Here is a 13,639-nt window from a genome sequence, read left to right as displayed (position 1 = left end):
TTTGCATCATGAGTCTGTGCCCTGGTTCCTTTAAGTACCAAACCATGAATATTCATGTGGCTAAGGCAGGAATCAGCAAACTTTTTCAGCAGGGTGCCGGTCCACTGTCCCTCACACCTTGTGGGGGCCCAGACTGTATTTGGGGGGCGGGCGGGAAATGAACGAATTCCTATGCCCACAAGTAACCCAGAGATGCATTTTAAATAAAAGGACACGTTCTACTCATGTAAAAGCATGCTGATTCCTGGACAGTCCGTGGGCCGGATTTAGAAGGTGATTGGGCCGGCTCCGGCTCCCAGGCCTTAGTTTGCCTACCCATGGGCTAAGGGGTAGTGGACAAACAGGGCCGCACCTGTTTGACCTTTCACCTTCAGGGCAGTCATTTGCGGAGTGAAATAGGAAACATCTCCTCAGACTTCCCTGTAAGAAAGGACTTGTAGTAAATGCATTTTTGTTTAACCTACACAAATGTGTGCTGGCTGGCATTCTCCCAGCCACACAAATCTGCTCATCTCCATAAAAGGGTAAGCATATTTCATAAGCAATGTTCCTTAAAAACACACACACACACACACACACACACACACACACTTACCTCTGGATATGTGCTAACGTGACCTTACAGAGAAACCTAGATTTTGTGTTAAAATTACCCTGTGGTTCTTAAACTGGGTTATTTAAATCATTTGTTTTGTGAATCAGTTCCTCATTTCATCTAATGTACACTTCATTTGCTGCCATTCATACTTTTGTTTTGTTTTTATTCCCTGCAGAAATCCTTTTCACAATATATTTGGGGCGTCATCTGCAGCACCACCAAATGAGAATTTAAAAAACACATTAGTTAATTAATGGCATGGTTTATTTTCTTCCATTGAAACCAATAGAATCTTAAAAAGTGTTTTGGTTGGACCATGCTCATGTTGTTGTATCTGATGCTGAAGAAATTTTGTTATGCTTGTTTTCCATTGCTTTAAAACATTTCTTACCACCCTTTCCCCGAAATGGTTTCATGCAGTTGGTCATATCTGGATATAAACTCGATTGGAAGGACAGGAAAGGGTGCACTGGAGGTCCTGTCACTCTGTATGTCAAGGAGAGCACATAGAGTCCAATAAGCTAGAAATCCCCAAAGGGTCAGACTCTTCCACAAAACATCTCACTACCTGTAAGCCTGAAGTTAGAATGAACTCTGGAGAAGGTTAGATCACCACACCCTGAACTTGAACTCTTATCAGAAGAAGGTGTGGCCAAAACATATTTGGCTATTTGGTTTTTCACACCACAGCTTTCAATTAAAGCCATGTTGTAGCTGTGTTAGCATTTTTTTGCTCTATTTTCTAGGCAAGGTTTGAGGAACCTGTGATCCTCCAGATGTGACTGGACTACATCCCTGTCTATTTGCCATGCTGGCTGGTGTTGATGAGAGCAAGAGTCTAACAACATCGGGGGGGGGGGGCAGAGGTTAACCAGCCCTGGGGTAGACAATACCTTCTGAAGAAAGTCTCCTAGAGTTGAGACGAGGAAGGGAAGTTCAGCCCTTGGTATTATACATGGTTTCTGTTAGGATTTTATTCATTAATTCAAAAGGTGAACAATACCTAGGAAACTACTTGGATCTTTTGCTCATTGAGAAGACAATTGTCTCCAACGAAAGAGAGTTTAGTGCGAAGGCTGACATTTTAATAACAAAGTGCAGTCATCAAATACAATTTCTGTTGATGTATAGATAAAATGGGCTGATGAAAATGAGACTGAACTCAGCCATATCTGACACATTCCCATCCCGATCAGCTGCTGATTATCTCATGGCTGTACAATCACAAATCAGCCTTTTGATTGTTGAGCTTTTGGGAAGTCATTTTCCTGGATTTTGTCATGCAGATGTAGGCTTAGAGTGGAATTTTTTGCTCATGTCTAAGGCAAATTCCTTAGGACTGATTCAGTGAGCTCTGCTCCTAAATATGTTCAATCCACTTACCTGATAACGAAGTCCTGTGTACGTTTTACTCCAAAGTAAGTCACATTGCACATAGGATTGCAGCCTTAATGTGCTGGCTGGCATTGTCCCAGCCACACAAATGCCTCTCTCGTGATGATTCTGCTCATCTCCATAAAAGGGTAAGCATATTTCATAAGCAATGTTCCTTAAAAAAACAAAGCCACCTCCGGATATGTGCTAAAGTGACCTTACAGAGAAATCTAGAAAGGCTCAGATGTCCTTTTGTTACAGGTGTTTCTAGGCAGAAGGAAGTATAGGTCAACTGCGGGTGAGGGAGACATTGTTGCTTAGTGGTTGGGTGACACTGTTCATGGTGCTTGTATTTGGCAGGGCACAGAGAGCTTTTTGGATGGGAGCTTGTTATCATTTCATCAATCTAAATAGACATATCCAGAGCGTCTGTTTTCCTTTAACGATCATAGTCCGTCAACACAAAGTCCCTTGAGAAACAAAACACAAACACATACAGATAGTGAGAGAGAGGTAGAAGTCTAAGGGTAATAATAATAATAATTTTATTATTTGTACTCCTCCTATCTGACTGGGTTTCCCCAGCCACTCTGGGAGCCTTCCAACATATATAAAAACATAACAAAACAGTACACATTAAAAGCCTTCCCTATACAGGGCTGCCTTCAGATATCTTCTGAATAGGTCCACCAAACTCTCTCCTGTATGCTTTTCTCATGCAGTATATAGCGCACCAAGGATGTGCTTCAGCCTGCCAAGTGCTAGATAACCATGTGTTCTGCATATTTGTGGCCCGAGCGGGAGCATTCACAATATACGGAGGGCATGTCATGTATGGTTTGGGAATTGAGCTTGGCAGGCTATAGATTCAAGTCCTGTCTTGCGCTGTAGGCACAGCACGGCCAGTTTCTTTCTCCATTATGTTGGATGTTCCCGATGGGAATAATGACACACAGACAAGACTGGATTTCCCCCACCCTGATGCAATTCTTTATGCGTGGACCTTCACTTATCTGAATGTCCCACTGTAACTGATATAGGACCAGTCACAGGGGGCAAGGGATGATACCTCTTGTGAACAGGCTCCTGCAGTATAATGTCGATTACTATCTGCAGGATTTGTAAGGTGCCATTTTTGTCTTGTAGTTACAAGGCCTGCTGCACTCGCCAAAGCAAGAATTATCACTTGGCTCCAGAAGCAGCTTGCTAGGTAAGACAGAGCCGCTCTGCTAGCTTCCTGGCAAGTGGGTCCCTGCAGGGACGTAGGAAGTAGGGTCAGGGGGTGCGGTCCACCCCGGGTGTCATCCCTGAGGGGGTGACAAAATGGCATACTCCGGGGGGGGGGCAGTTACCGCAGGCCCTGGCCTGCAGTGCACCCAAGCCATACATCTCTTCTGGGAGAGACGCGGTGGCTCAGACTGTATCATAACTACAGGATATAACCCTCCACCCCAGTTGAGGGCCTCTCCACCCAGACCACCCCCTAAGCCTAGGTAAAGAGATGGTTTAAGTGATGTCAGTAAAGCTACATTACTTAGGACTCAACTAGACTGGTAAAGAAAAAGTGATTTATATGCGACATTGTGCTACCAGATGGCGATGTGGAGTTCTGTTTTTCTCTACCTGCTTTCCCTGTTTAAATTGACAACCCTTTAAACTGAGAAGCTTCTTGGATGTGTCTAGATCCAGCCTTAGAGGTTGGGCTTTCTTTAGGTCAAGGAAAGGAGAGGCAGGGGTGTAGCCTGGCATCCTCACTCTTCTGCCAAACAACGTTCATCTTCTTAACTTGCCTTGATGCTTTATCAACTGGAATTCCCTTTAACTCATGGAGTGGGATCCTCTCCTTCTGAATTGGCTACAGCCTGCAGGTGCCCTGTGTCTCAAGATGATCTCTGCATAATGGCCTGTCGCAGCAAACTCAAAGCAATTTTCACTGGGAGAAGGGATGGAAAGATCTGTCAGTTTTGATTGTCTTGGTTTCTCATGAAAGCTCATGAGCATTTGAGTGTGAATTTCTCCTAATAAAGAGATATTTTATATGCCGTTTTGACTGCTGTCTGCATTTTTTGCAAGAAACTATCTGCAACACATTTTTATATGCTGTTTTCACAGATGTGTCCATTTTTATGCACACTTTCCCCTGTGATATGCATTTTTGTAGACATTGCTTGTTTGGAGAACTGAATCACAAAATTCAGAGAGGTGCAAATTTCAAAGGCTGTGTTTTGCTTCACATATTGTTTCAGAAAGTGTGAATTTGATAGATTCAGTTTTAAATCTGTACTGAATTGAATTTCTACTCTGTCCCTATTTGGAAGCAAAATAATCCAGATACGACATCTGGATTTTTTCATTTATTTTTAAAATGTGTTGTCCTTACATGTGTGCATTTTCTCACATGTTTCCAGAAACTGGAAATTGGGGAAACTTGCTAACCAGTTTAATACCACCCTGAATCTCATTATGTATGATTATATGTGAATGAGTCTATGTGCATTATCTATTGCTTTAGACTGGCTTGTTTCCTAACACTTTTCAAGCACTTTTGAACACTTGTTTCTCATTTATTCATTTGTTACTTCTTAGAAACATATCCTATGCCTCTAGCTGTTTGTGGTGAGCAAGACTTTGGTCAAAAGCCAAAATAGCAATCTCTTTTGTAAAGAGCAGAAACTAATTCTCCATTTAATTTTTACAGAAGTGTAATGCTATAGTAAGCAGCAGCCAGCCAGCATGAAACCTAAGGTTAGTCACATATAAAAACATGTTACGGTTCTGATGTTGCCAGCTCATGAATACCACATTTCTGGCATTTTTCTTAAGCGTTTCTGAAATGCCATCTTTAGACAAATAGTTCAGCATTTGCTGTTAAAGCACACAAGCCATTTGGCTGCTCAAAAATTTCCAAATAAACCAATATACAGTGGTGCCTCGCAAGACAAAATTAATTCATTCCGCAAGTTTTTTCGTCTAGCGAATTTTTCGACTTGCGGAGCGCGGATTCCCCGGGTATTAACGGCTTTAAGAAAAAGGAAGCAAACTCGCAATACGTGTTTGTCTTGCGAAGCAAGCCCATAGGGAAATTCGTCTTGCGAAGCACCTCGAAAAACGGAAAACCCTTTCGTCTAGCGAGTTTTTCGTCTTGCGAGGCATTCGTCTTGCGGGGCACCACTGTATACAAATCCTTAAATTGCTAAAGGAGACTTACAGTAGTACCTCTGGTTACAAACTTAATTTGTTCTGGAGGTCCGTTCTTAAGCCAAAACCGTTCTGAATATGAGGCGTGCTTTCGCTAATGGCACCTCCCGCTTCCGGCGCACTGCCAGCACACAACTTCCACTCACATCCCGGGGCAAAGTTCGCAACCAGGAGCATCTACTTCCGGGTTAGCGGAGCTTGTAACCCGAAGCGTTCACAAGGAGGATGGTAAGTAACACAAGGTTCCACTGTATATTGTTTAAGTCTTTTTCTTAATTGACAAATTATTAATTCCTCCATATGGCTTCCAACCTCCTCATTGAGGGTTCATCCTTTTTTCCTTTTTGTTATCACTGTTTCCGTATTCCTTATCTCAGTTTCTTTTTTCTATTATGTCTCATGTATTCTTAATCTAACTTGCAACTTGCAGAGTTTAGTCAAAATATGTCCAGGTTTTCACTTGTGGACAATGTTTAATTAAATATTCTTTTTTGTACCTTTGGGTTGGCTACTTATCTCAGTTAATTTAGCTAATTCAAGATATTCAAACAGTTTCTTCTGCCACTCCTCTTTTGATGGTATCGTTTCACCTTTCATTTTTTGCCAACAAGTATTCTAGCTGCTGTTGCAGCATATAAGAATATTCTTCTTTTTCCCTTTCCATACTTTCCATTACTTTACAAGTGTGGTTAAAATCCTGCCAGTGTTCTGACCTGCTTGAAGTGGTCTTGTAAATAAATTATAAACTTTTCCCACTGTTTTTTTTAAAAGTTCTTGTCTTCTTGATTTCTGAGCTTCCCAATTAGTTTTGCCATCATTTTTCAAAATGCCACCAACTCATTCTACAGCCTGTGTAGACCAGAGGTAGATCTACACACAGAGGGGAAAAAATAAGTCAGAAAGTAAATTGTTATAACAAAAGGGGTGGGGGGAGCTATGTAAAATCGGAAAGATTTTATTTTATTTATTTATTTATTTATTTTGCCCTCCAGCGCAATCTAGTGTTGGCATGCTGCCCTTCAGAAATTTCCCCGGATGTCAAGTCCTCCTTTGAAATCCCGGTAATATCCAGAAAAATCCGGACACATGGCAGCCCTCTCCAACCTAAAGATCAACACATGCAAATTTACTTCTTAAGTACAGAATACTCAACTCATCAGTTGGGATCCATCCATGCAATGGTAAGGTGATTTGAAGGCAGATACCAGACATGAATTGATGCTTTTGAATTATGGTGCTGGAGGAGACTCTTGAGAGTCCCATGGACTGCAAGAAGATCAAACCTCTCCATTCTTAAGGAAATTAGCCCTGAGTTCTCACTGGAAGGCCAGATCCTGAAGCTGGGGCTGCAATACTCTGGCCACCTCATGAGAAGACTCCCTGGAAAAGGCCCTGATGTTGGGAAAGATTGAGGGCACAAGGAGAAGGACACGACAGAGGATGAGATGGTTGGACAGTGTTCTCGAAGCTACCAGCATGAGTTTGACCAAACTGCGGGAGGCAGTGGAAGACAGGAGTGCCTGGCGTGCTCAAGTCCATGGGGTCACGAAGAGTTGAATGCAACTAAACAACAACAGCAGCAGACAGGTTCAGATAATGCTCACCCTTTTATTCAGCAAACACTCCCCAGAACTCCACACTTGCTCTGCACACACACTTTATATTAAACTTCTCAACAGTGTGAATATGAACATACACAAGTGCTGGCTGCATGAGACCAGGTCCACATTCTTGTAACATAATACCTCTTGAAGACCCAGCCAGCTTCTGCTCACCTACCAGGTAAAAGAGTGCCTCCTTCGGACTTATGCCTTGAGAGTTGCATACCTTTGGGGCTTGGTGAGTCCTTGAAATATATTTGCTATGTTATGCCCGGGGCGGAGGAAGGGGGTTGTGGGGCAGCCCCAGGTGTCACCACTGAGGGGGGTGACAAAATGCCGGGCAGCACTCACCACGGGGCCTGCAGCATGCCCAAGCAATGTGTCTCTCCTGGGAGAAGGCAAACAGACTCCGGATGCCCCATGGTGCGTTCTGCCCCTATGGGTGGCTCGCCCCACCCCGGGCACATCGCCCCAGGCACCCGAGCGGCTTCCTCCACAGCTATGTTATGCAAGTAAATCTGAGTCACAGCTTCTGGGGCACTTCATGAGGTGAGCTTTTGTGGGGTTTTGCATCCATGCTCAGGTGGGCTAAGATCCACCTTTGGGTTGAATCACTGGTTTGACCAGACTCCATAGGTTCCCTATGGCCATGTATTTCTAGTTGGTGGCAATGGATTCTGCATCAAAGTGTGTACGCAATGTCTTCTGCTTTGCAGACACCATGTCTGGCTGACTGGGTGGGACCATGAAAAATTCTTTGTAAATTCATAAAATTCAACAGACTCCCATACTAATTATTGGGAAGGCTTTCTCTGTGTGACAAGTCCACAACGTGCTATTACTTTATTATACCATAATGAAAAGGATTAGTGGTTTTAGCCATTGGACTAATTTATTGTTCCAGTGAGTGCATTTCTCCCACACTGGAGAGGGCCAAAAAAGAAAGAATTTGACATTTGACATTTCCGAAACAAAGCATCGTACACATCATGGAAAAAGCATAACTTGGTTAGTTTTCCTTATGCTCCACTACACACCCTCCCCCAAGTTTTCTGTTCTCTTTTTATTACATTTCCCCACCAAAATGGGGCTGGGCTGAGGTGTCCTACTAACATAGATCAAAATAATGCAAGGAAATCAGATTCTGTCAGGTGTTCCAATAAACCTATGTTTTGTTATAGATGTATTCTTCTGAGTTATACATATATAGGTATATGTATATATAAAATAGTGGGTGTTGTGTAATTTGCCTTTTAAAAGTAATCTTTATGTTGATTTACATGGGAGGGGGCACCATAATCTTTTCAGTGCTTAGGGACTCTAGGGGTCTTAATCTGGCCTGATTTTGGTAAGTAATAAATTGTGTGCCTCGTTCTTTGGGAGTTCTGGATAGACAGAAGCAGTTTGACTTTCTGGAAGGAACATTTAAAAAGAGCCACATGAACATTAGGCAGAGGGATAGTATTCCAAGAAAATGGTATGTTATATTGATTTCCTTAAACATTAGGAGTGAGTAACTGGCAGATAAGGAGCTTGTTGCAGATTCCTGGAAGACTTGCAGTAGTTTAGAAGGGGTTTCTGACTTCCAGTTTTCTAAGAATGGCAGCAGTTACGAAGTCCACCGCACCACCACAATTACCAAATTAGGTTGCTGAAAAAGAATCCTGAGTGGAGGACGAACTAGGAGTGAAATTTTCAATGTGAAAGGACCTATGAGCTTGGTTCTGGTACTAATCACAAATGCTTGGGCTAAGCTTGCACTTAGAGGCACTTTATTTTTTAATTATGAGTGCACGCCACCCCCCTTTGAGCCATTTTGCATCTGGCTCCAGGTTGTGGAGCTTGAGGGTTCTAGGCTGCATACATACTATATCTTTAAAGCACATTATTTCCCTCAAAATATTAATGGGCACTATAGTTTGTTAAGACTTGCTGGGGATTGTGAGGGGGTGAGCAACAGTGTCCAGAATTCTTTGAGGGGAAGAATGTGCTTCAAATCTGCTTTAAAGGTGGAATGAGTATGCCATCCTTCAAAATGTGCACTCTGAATTTTGCAGTACAGTTCTCCATCCAAATAATGTGTATAAAAATGGATATACTAGAGTAAAGTGTCCATAAAACCACACAGATTAGTGGGGGAAAACACCGTTGGGGGGGAATTGCTTTGCAAAAAGGTGTGCATAGTAGGAGAAATTCACGTTTAAATGCTAATGAATTTTCATAAGGATTTTTTAAAAAAATGCAAACGGATGTGGAAATGTGGGGAATTTAGAGTAAAAGTGAGTGAAAAATTAAAATATATGTGGGGGATTCTTGGAATGCTACATAGAGATGGGGCTGAAGCACAGAGGAAGAAAGGTCACATCTTCTAATCAAAGGCAAGGCTATATAGAATTTTTTAAAAAATGCTGATATTTGATTATATATCTTTGCATGTGGCATGTTGATGTTCCTGAGCTCTCTAGAGAAAGAAACCGGAATATGGCAGGTCATTGCAACAAAGGACTCCTCTGGAAGTCTTTTTTATTTTGCATTTCTGATGATTTGGGCTCATAATGGTATTGGGACAATCACACACATTCCTGCTTTCCATACTGTCTTTTCCTGAAGAGGTTGGGGGGCAGCCACACTGCTTCATTTCCAGTCAGTATATATCCCGTAACTTCCTCATGAAATCTTGTAACTTTTAATGCCACAAATGTTCTGGTTTATTTTTTAATCCTGCTTTTGTTGTACCACAGCCCCTCTAGACAGCAATAATGTAGTAGCATTGGGGAAGCGTCACTAAACCCACCACTAATGCCCTATTTTTGCTTCCATGGCATGTTGCAGAATACACCAGTCTGGTGAGGTAGAAATTCTGTAAAACCCATTATACGTAAGGCCTGATTAAAAAAAAAAAACTGGTAAGAACCTAACACTGACAGAGTGAAAAACCACTCCAGATAAGATACAAGGAGGCTTCTGCACAGAGAATGTTTTGGGTGAAGTTGCATTTCAAGGACTGTGGTTGGATGAAGAGATATGGGTGGCAGAAGGTGGTTGGTCAGAGGATGAAACCACTAAGACGACATCTTTGTCCTATATAGAGTATGTTCTTATGGAAAGATCTTACAGACTCTTTGGACTCTGTCCTGTAATCCATTACTGAATAAAGTCTGACCAATTGGGGCTTGTTGTGAGGCTCCATACTGACGAATTTCTCCTACATTTGAGAGGGCCCTTGTCTAGCCAAACACCAGGGACAGGCCAAAGCAGATCACGTGAAAAGTTAATTAGTAGTAAGAGAACTTCTAGGTTACGTGAAGTTGTTTATTTGCTTGTTTGCCTGAGCTTGTAAGAGCCTTGCCTGGGTCATTGCCTGTAATGAGCAGCTGTGCATTTTTAAAATGTGGTGCTGGGAGGCAGGGGATTTGGTATTTTAGAGCTAGACTAATTTATGCAGAAAATAATTTAATTTCCATATTGGCCACTCCAACAGTTGGAACTTTACGTAATGCCATAAAATGCAATTTATGGCCTGCATACTATAATAAAAATGTTCTTACATAAGGCAGTAAAAAGCAACCTCACATACAAACATTAAAACAAATGTTACAAAGAAGAAAGGAAAGAGATAATGTATGAAATGGAAAACCCACAGCTGATTCCCTGAGAGCATCTGGCAAATAAACAAGCCTTCAATAGCTTTTGGAAAAGGACTTGGGAGATGGCTGAGTCAAGTGGCTGTTGACCACAGTTGCACAGGCCTGCGGAGATTCTCCAGTCAGCAAAACACTTAAACGAAAGGAGGTTAATTTGTGGAAATCATCTAAACAAGTCTTTGTTTTTGCGCTGAGGGCCTTGAATCCAAAGAGAAAGGTTGCAAACAACTTTGGGGAAAGGCAGCAAACATCTTGTGTGGGTGTCAGGAGGCAGTTGGAGCCAACAGATTGAGAAATGTTGGAGGGTATGTTGTATGGTACAGGAAAATTTCTACCCACACTCTCTCCAGGCAAGCAAAAGTCACTATCAAAGACCAGGGACATATTTTAGCCAGGCAAAATCAGTCAAGGAGGATGTGAAGAAAGACCAGTGGGCAGTGTGGTCTGGGAAGAGTTGCAAGAGACAGGAAGAGACATCTGCAGGACTCTGGTTGGTTGCCCAGAAGGGGATGTGGTCTTTGGGCTAAGAAAGGTTTCCTCAGCTTTGCTATACTGAAAAGGATGTCTTATAAAGTCCCCCCCCACCAGTCCTACCATCCAATTTCATCTTCTGTATACATGACTTATTGCAACAAATTTTATCGCACAAGGTTTTTATAGGGTTTGCAAAACAAATCAGTTTGGCATTCCTGGGGAACGGTAAAGAAAAATCCTTTAAGTAGGCAAACGATGATCTCAGGTACGGATTGTGAAAAATTTACAAATGAGGGCCAGTGTGAGTGATGAGGTTTTTCAGCAAAAAAAGGACAGATGATAAAATACAGACATGCAATGTTTATGGCTTGGTATAAAATCTGTGTCTGTACTTGGAGATTGAAAAATGTTCGGGAAGATAATCAGAAAGCCAAACTCAAAACACTTCAACTATCTCAATGTGATGAGATGAACGGAACTGATTATTTTGAGCTTTTACCCAGAAAACAGAAAAGAGCCAGGATGTTCCGGCCAACAAAGTTTCTTTGGTCACGATAATCTAGGTCTGAATATCTGCCTAAAGAAAATGCTAACTTGCTAACTATCCTAGAATTCAGCTGTTCAGATGAGAAGCTGGGCCAGGCCATTTGTAAAACAAAACATTTCAAATCTTTCCCCAACTTATTTGTAGCTTGCAGAGATCCAGATGGTAGTGTACAGCCTGAGCGTGTGTGTGTGTGTGTGTGTGTGTGTGTGTGTGTATGTGTGGTTTCCAAAGGCCATTATCTCAGATAGCAGAAGTTTTGCCTCCATTTAATGCTGCATCACTGAATGGCCAAAGAGCACACCTATTACTCATGCCATGAGCCATGAACCAGAAGGGGAATGGGCTGCAGTTATGTAACTGGAATGCAATGCAAAGCCCATCATTGCTAATGAAGGCTCCAAGGAATGTTAATAGACTTAAAACAATCCTGCCCAAAGCAAGACATCTATGCTGCGTGCGAGAAGGATCCACCCAGACTGCCCCTGCAATGGCCATAATGGCTTCCCTCCCTGTTTTGCTGCGCTATTCAGCACCCATTCCAAGGCAAATCATTTGCGTTAATTTCCTTCTGCCCCAGTTCATATAAGCAAGCACCATTGCTTTCTCCTCCCCATCTTGTTGCATCATAGTATGGAAAGGACAGATTGCCTTAACTTTCATGTGATGTTCTACCATCTGCACACCTACACATATCATTGTGATATGTTGTCAAAGCAAATAATTTATATTTTAATGTGCACCTGAACTGATGAACGAGTTACAAGCTTCCCAAGAACATTAAAGCTTAGTCATGTATAGAGTACTCCCAATTCTCCGAAAGCCTTCTTTATTTTGCCAAAATAGGCCACCCCACACACAACAGGGAAGTTCCAGTATGCTTGTGAGGGAGGACTCAGAAGTCTGCAGAAGGGCATAATATATTTAGAATAAAAAATGAGGAGGAGGGGTGGAAACTTCCCAAAAGCTGACCTGGTGAAGACTGAACATGCTTAGTGGGCATGGAATGCTGGCTGTTGCAGAGGAAGGAAATGAAAAATTTGCTTGAAATCTGGACAAAATCACTTCACGCTAGGAATGGAAGAGGGCTGATTTTGCCCGCCTCGAGGTACGCCTATGCACTGCATCAGCAAGCTCTCCTCAATTAGTCACCAGGACTAGTTGTACTCCAGGAGAAATTTCATAAACATTTAGTGTTGGATGTCAGTCCAAAAGTGTAACATTTTCCCTTTGAAGATAGTATGCAGATGAAACTAATGTCCTAATACAGATTGGCTAGTATCCCGGGGACAGAAGCAGCCACAATTACAGATTTCAAGACTTGGGAAAATTCCCAAGAGAACCGAATTGCCAAAGCTGTGCTTTGAACGTGGGAAGAGCTTTTTCCTGATAGAATGTTTGCCAATCAGTGCACTTGTTTGTTATGCATAGTGTGCAATGGGCCTCACAAAAGATGCCTACTGAAGAGGAGGTATTAATGGACCCAATGCTTTCGTCACCTGGATATTTGTGAGAAAGAAAGCACTTGGAATCCCACCAGATAGTTTGTGGTTGATGAGAGCCTATGTATCCTTTAAGCAGCACATTATTAATTTATTAATTTCCATACCGCTTTATATTTTGAAGGGGGAAAAACCCCTCAAAGTGCAATTTTTCTAGAAAAATAGGTGCCAGAACTTATAATGACAATGGTGCCTACCTGAGAGGTGCTGGAACTGAGTTCCAGTGGGTTCCAGCTGAAGAAAGCACTGTTTGTAACACAAGAAACCCGCAAATAAAACAATGACAGAAGAAAAGTAAATATAAAGTATACATTAAAAGCAATGCAATTAAAATGGGAAACTAAAATATTATCTTAACTTCACAAAGGAGGTCAATTGCAGAATGCACATTTAACACAGCAAAGTAAACAACAACAACAAAAGTGTTAATTTCAAAAGAAAGCATTTCTAAAGGAAGTCAGATATTAAAACAGCACAATTAGCAAGAGAATGAAATATTATAATAAGCATAGTACATACCTGTTGCTGCCAATCCTGCCAATGGTGGTTCGTGGCAGGCAGAAGCTGTGGAAGCTCAAGCTCGATGATTACAGTCTGCACTAAGAAACAGCCAAGATGATTTCTGGCCTCTTCAGCAGCTTCAGCTTTTGTAGCTGTAGTCAATCAGGACCTGCCTTCCCAGGCCAGTTGGCAAAAGGCCTGCA

The sequence above is a fragment of the Podarcis erhardii genome, assembly GCF_964252035.2.
Source record: "Podarcis erhardii genome assembly, chromosome: 3".
Classification (NCBI taxonomy): domain Eukaryota; kingdom Metazoa; phylum Chordata; class Lepidosauria; order Squamata; family Lacertidae; genus Podarcis; species Podarcis erhardii.
The sequence above is the reverse complement of the archived record's forward strand: the minus strand, read 5'-3'. Positions refer to the sequence as shown.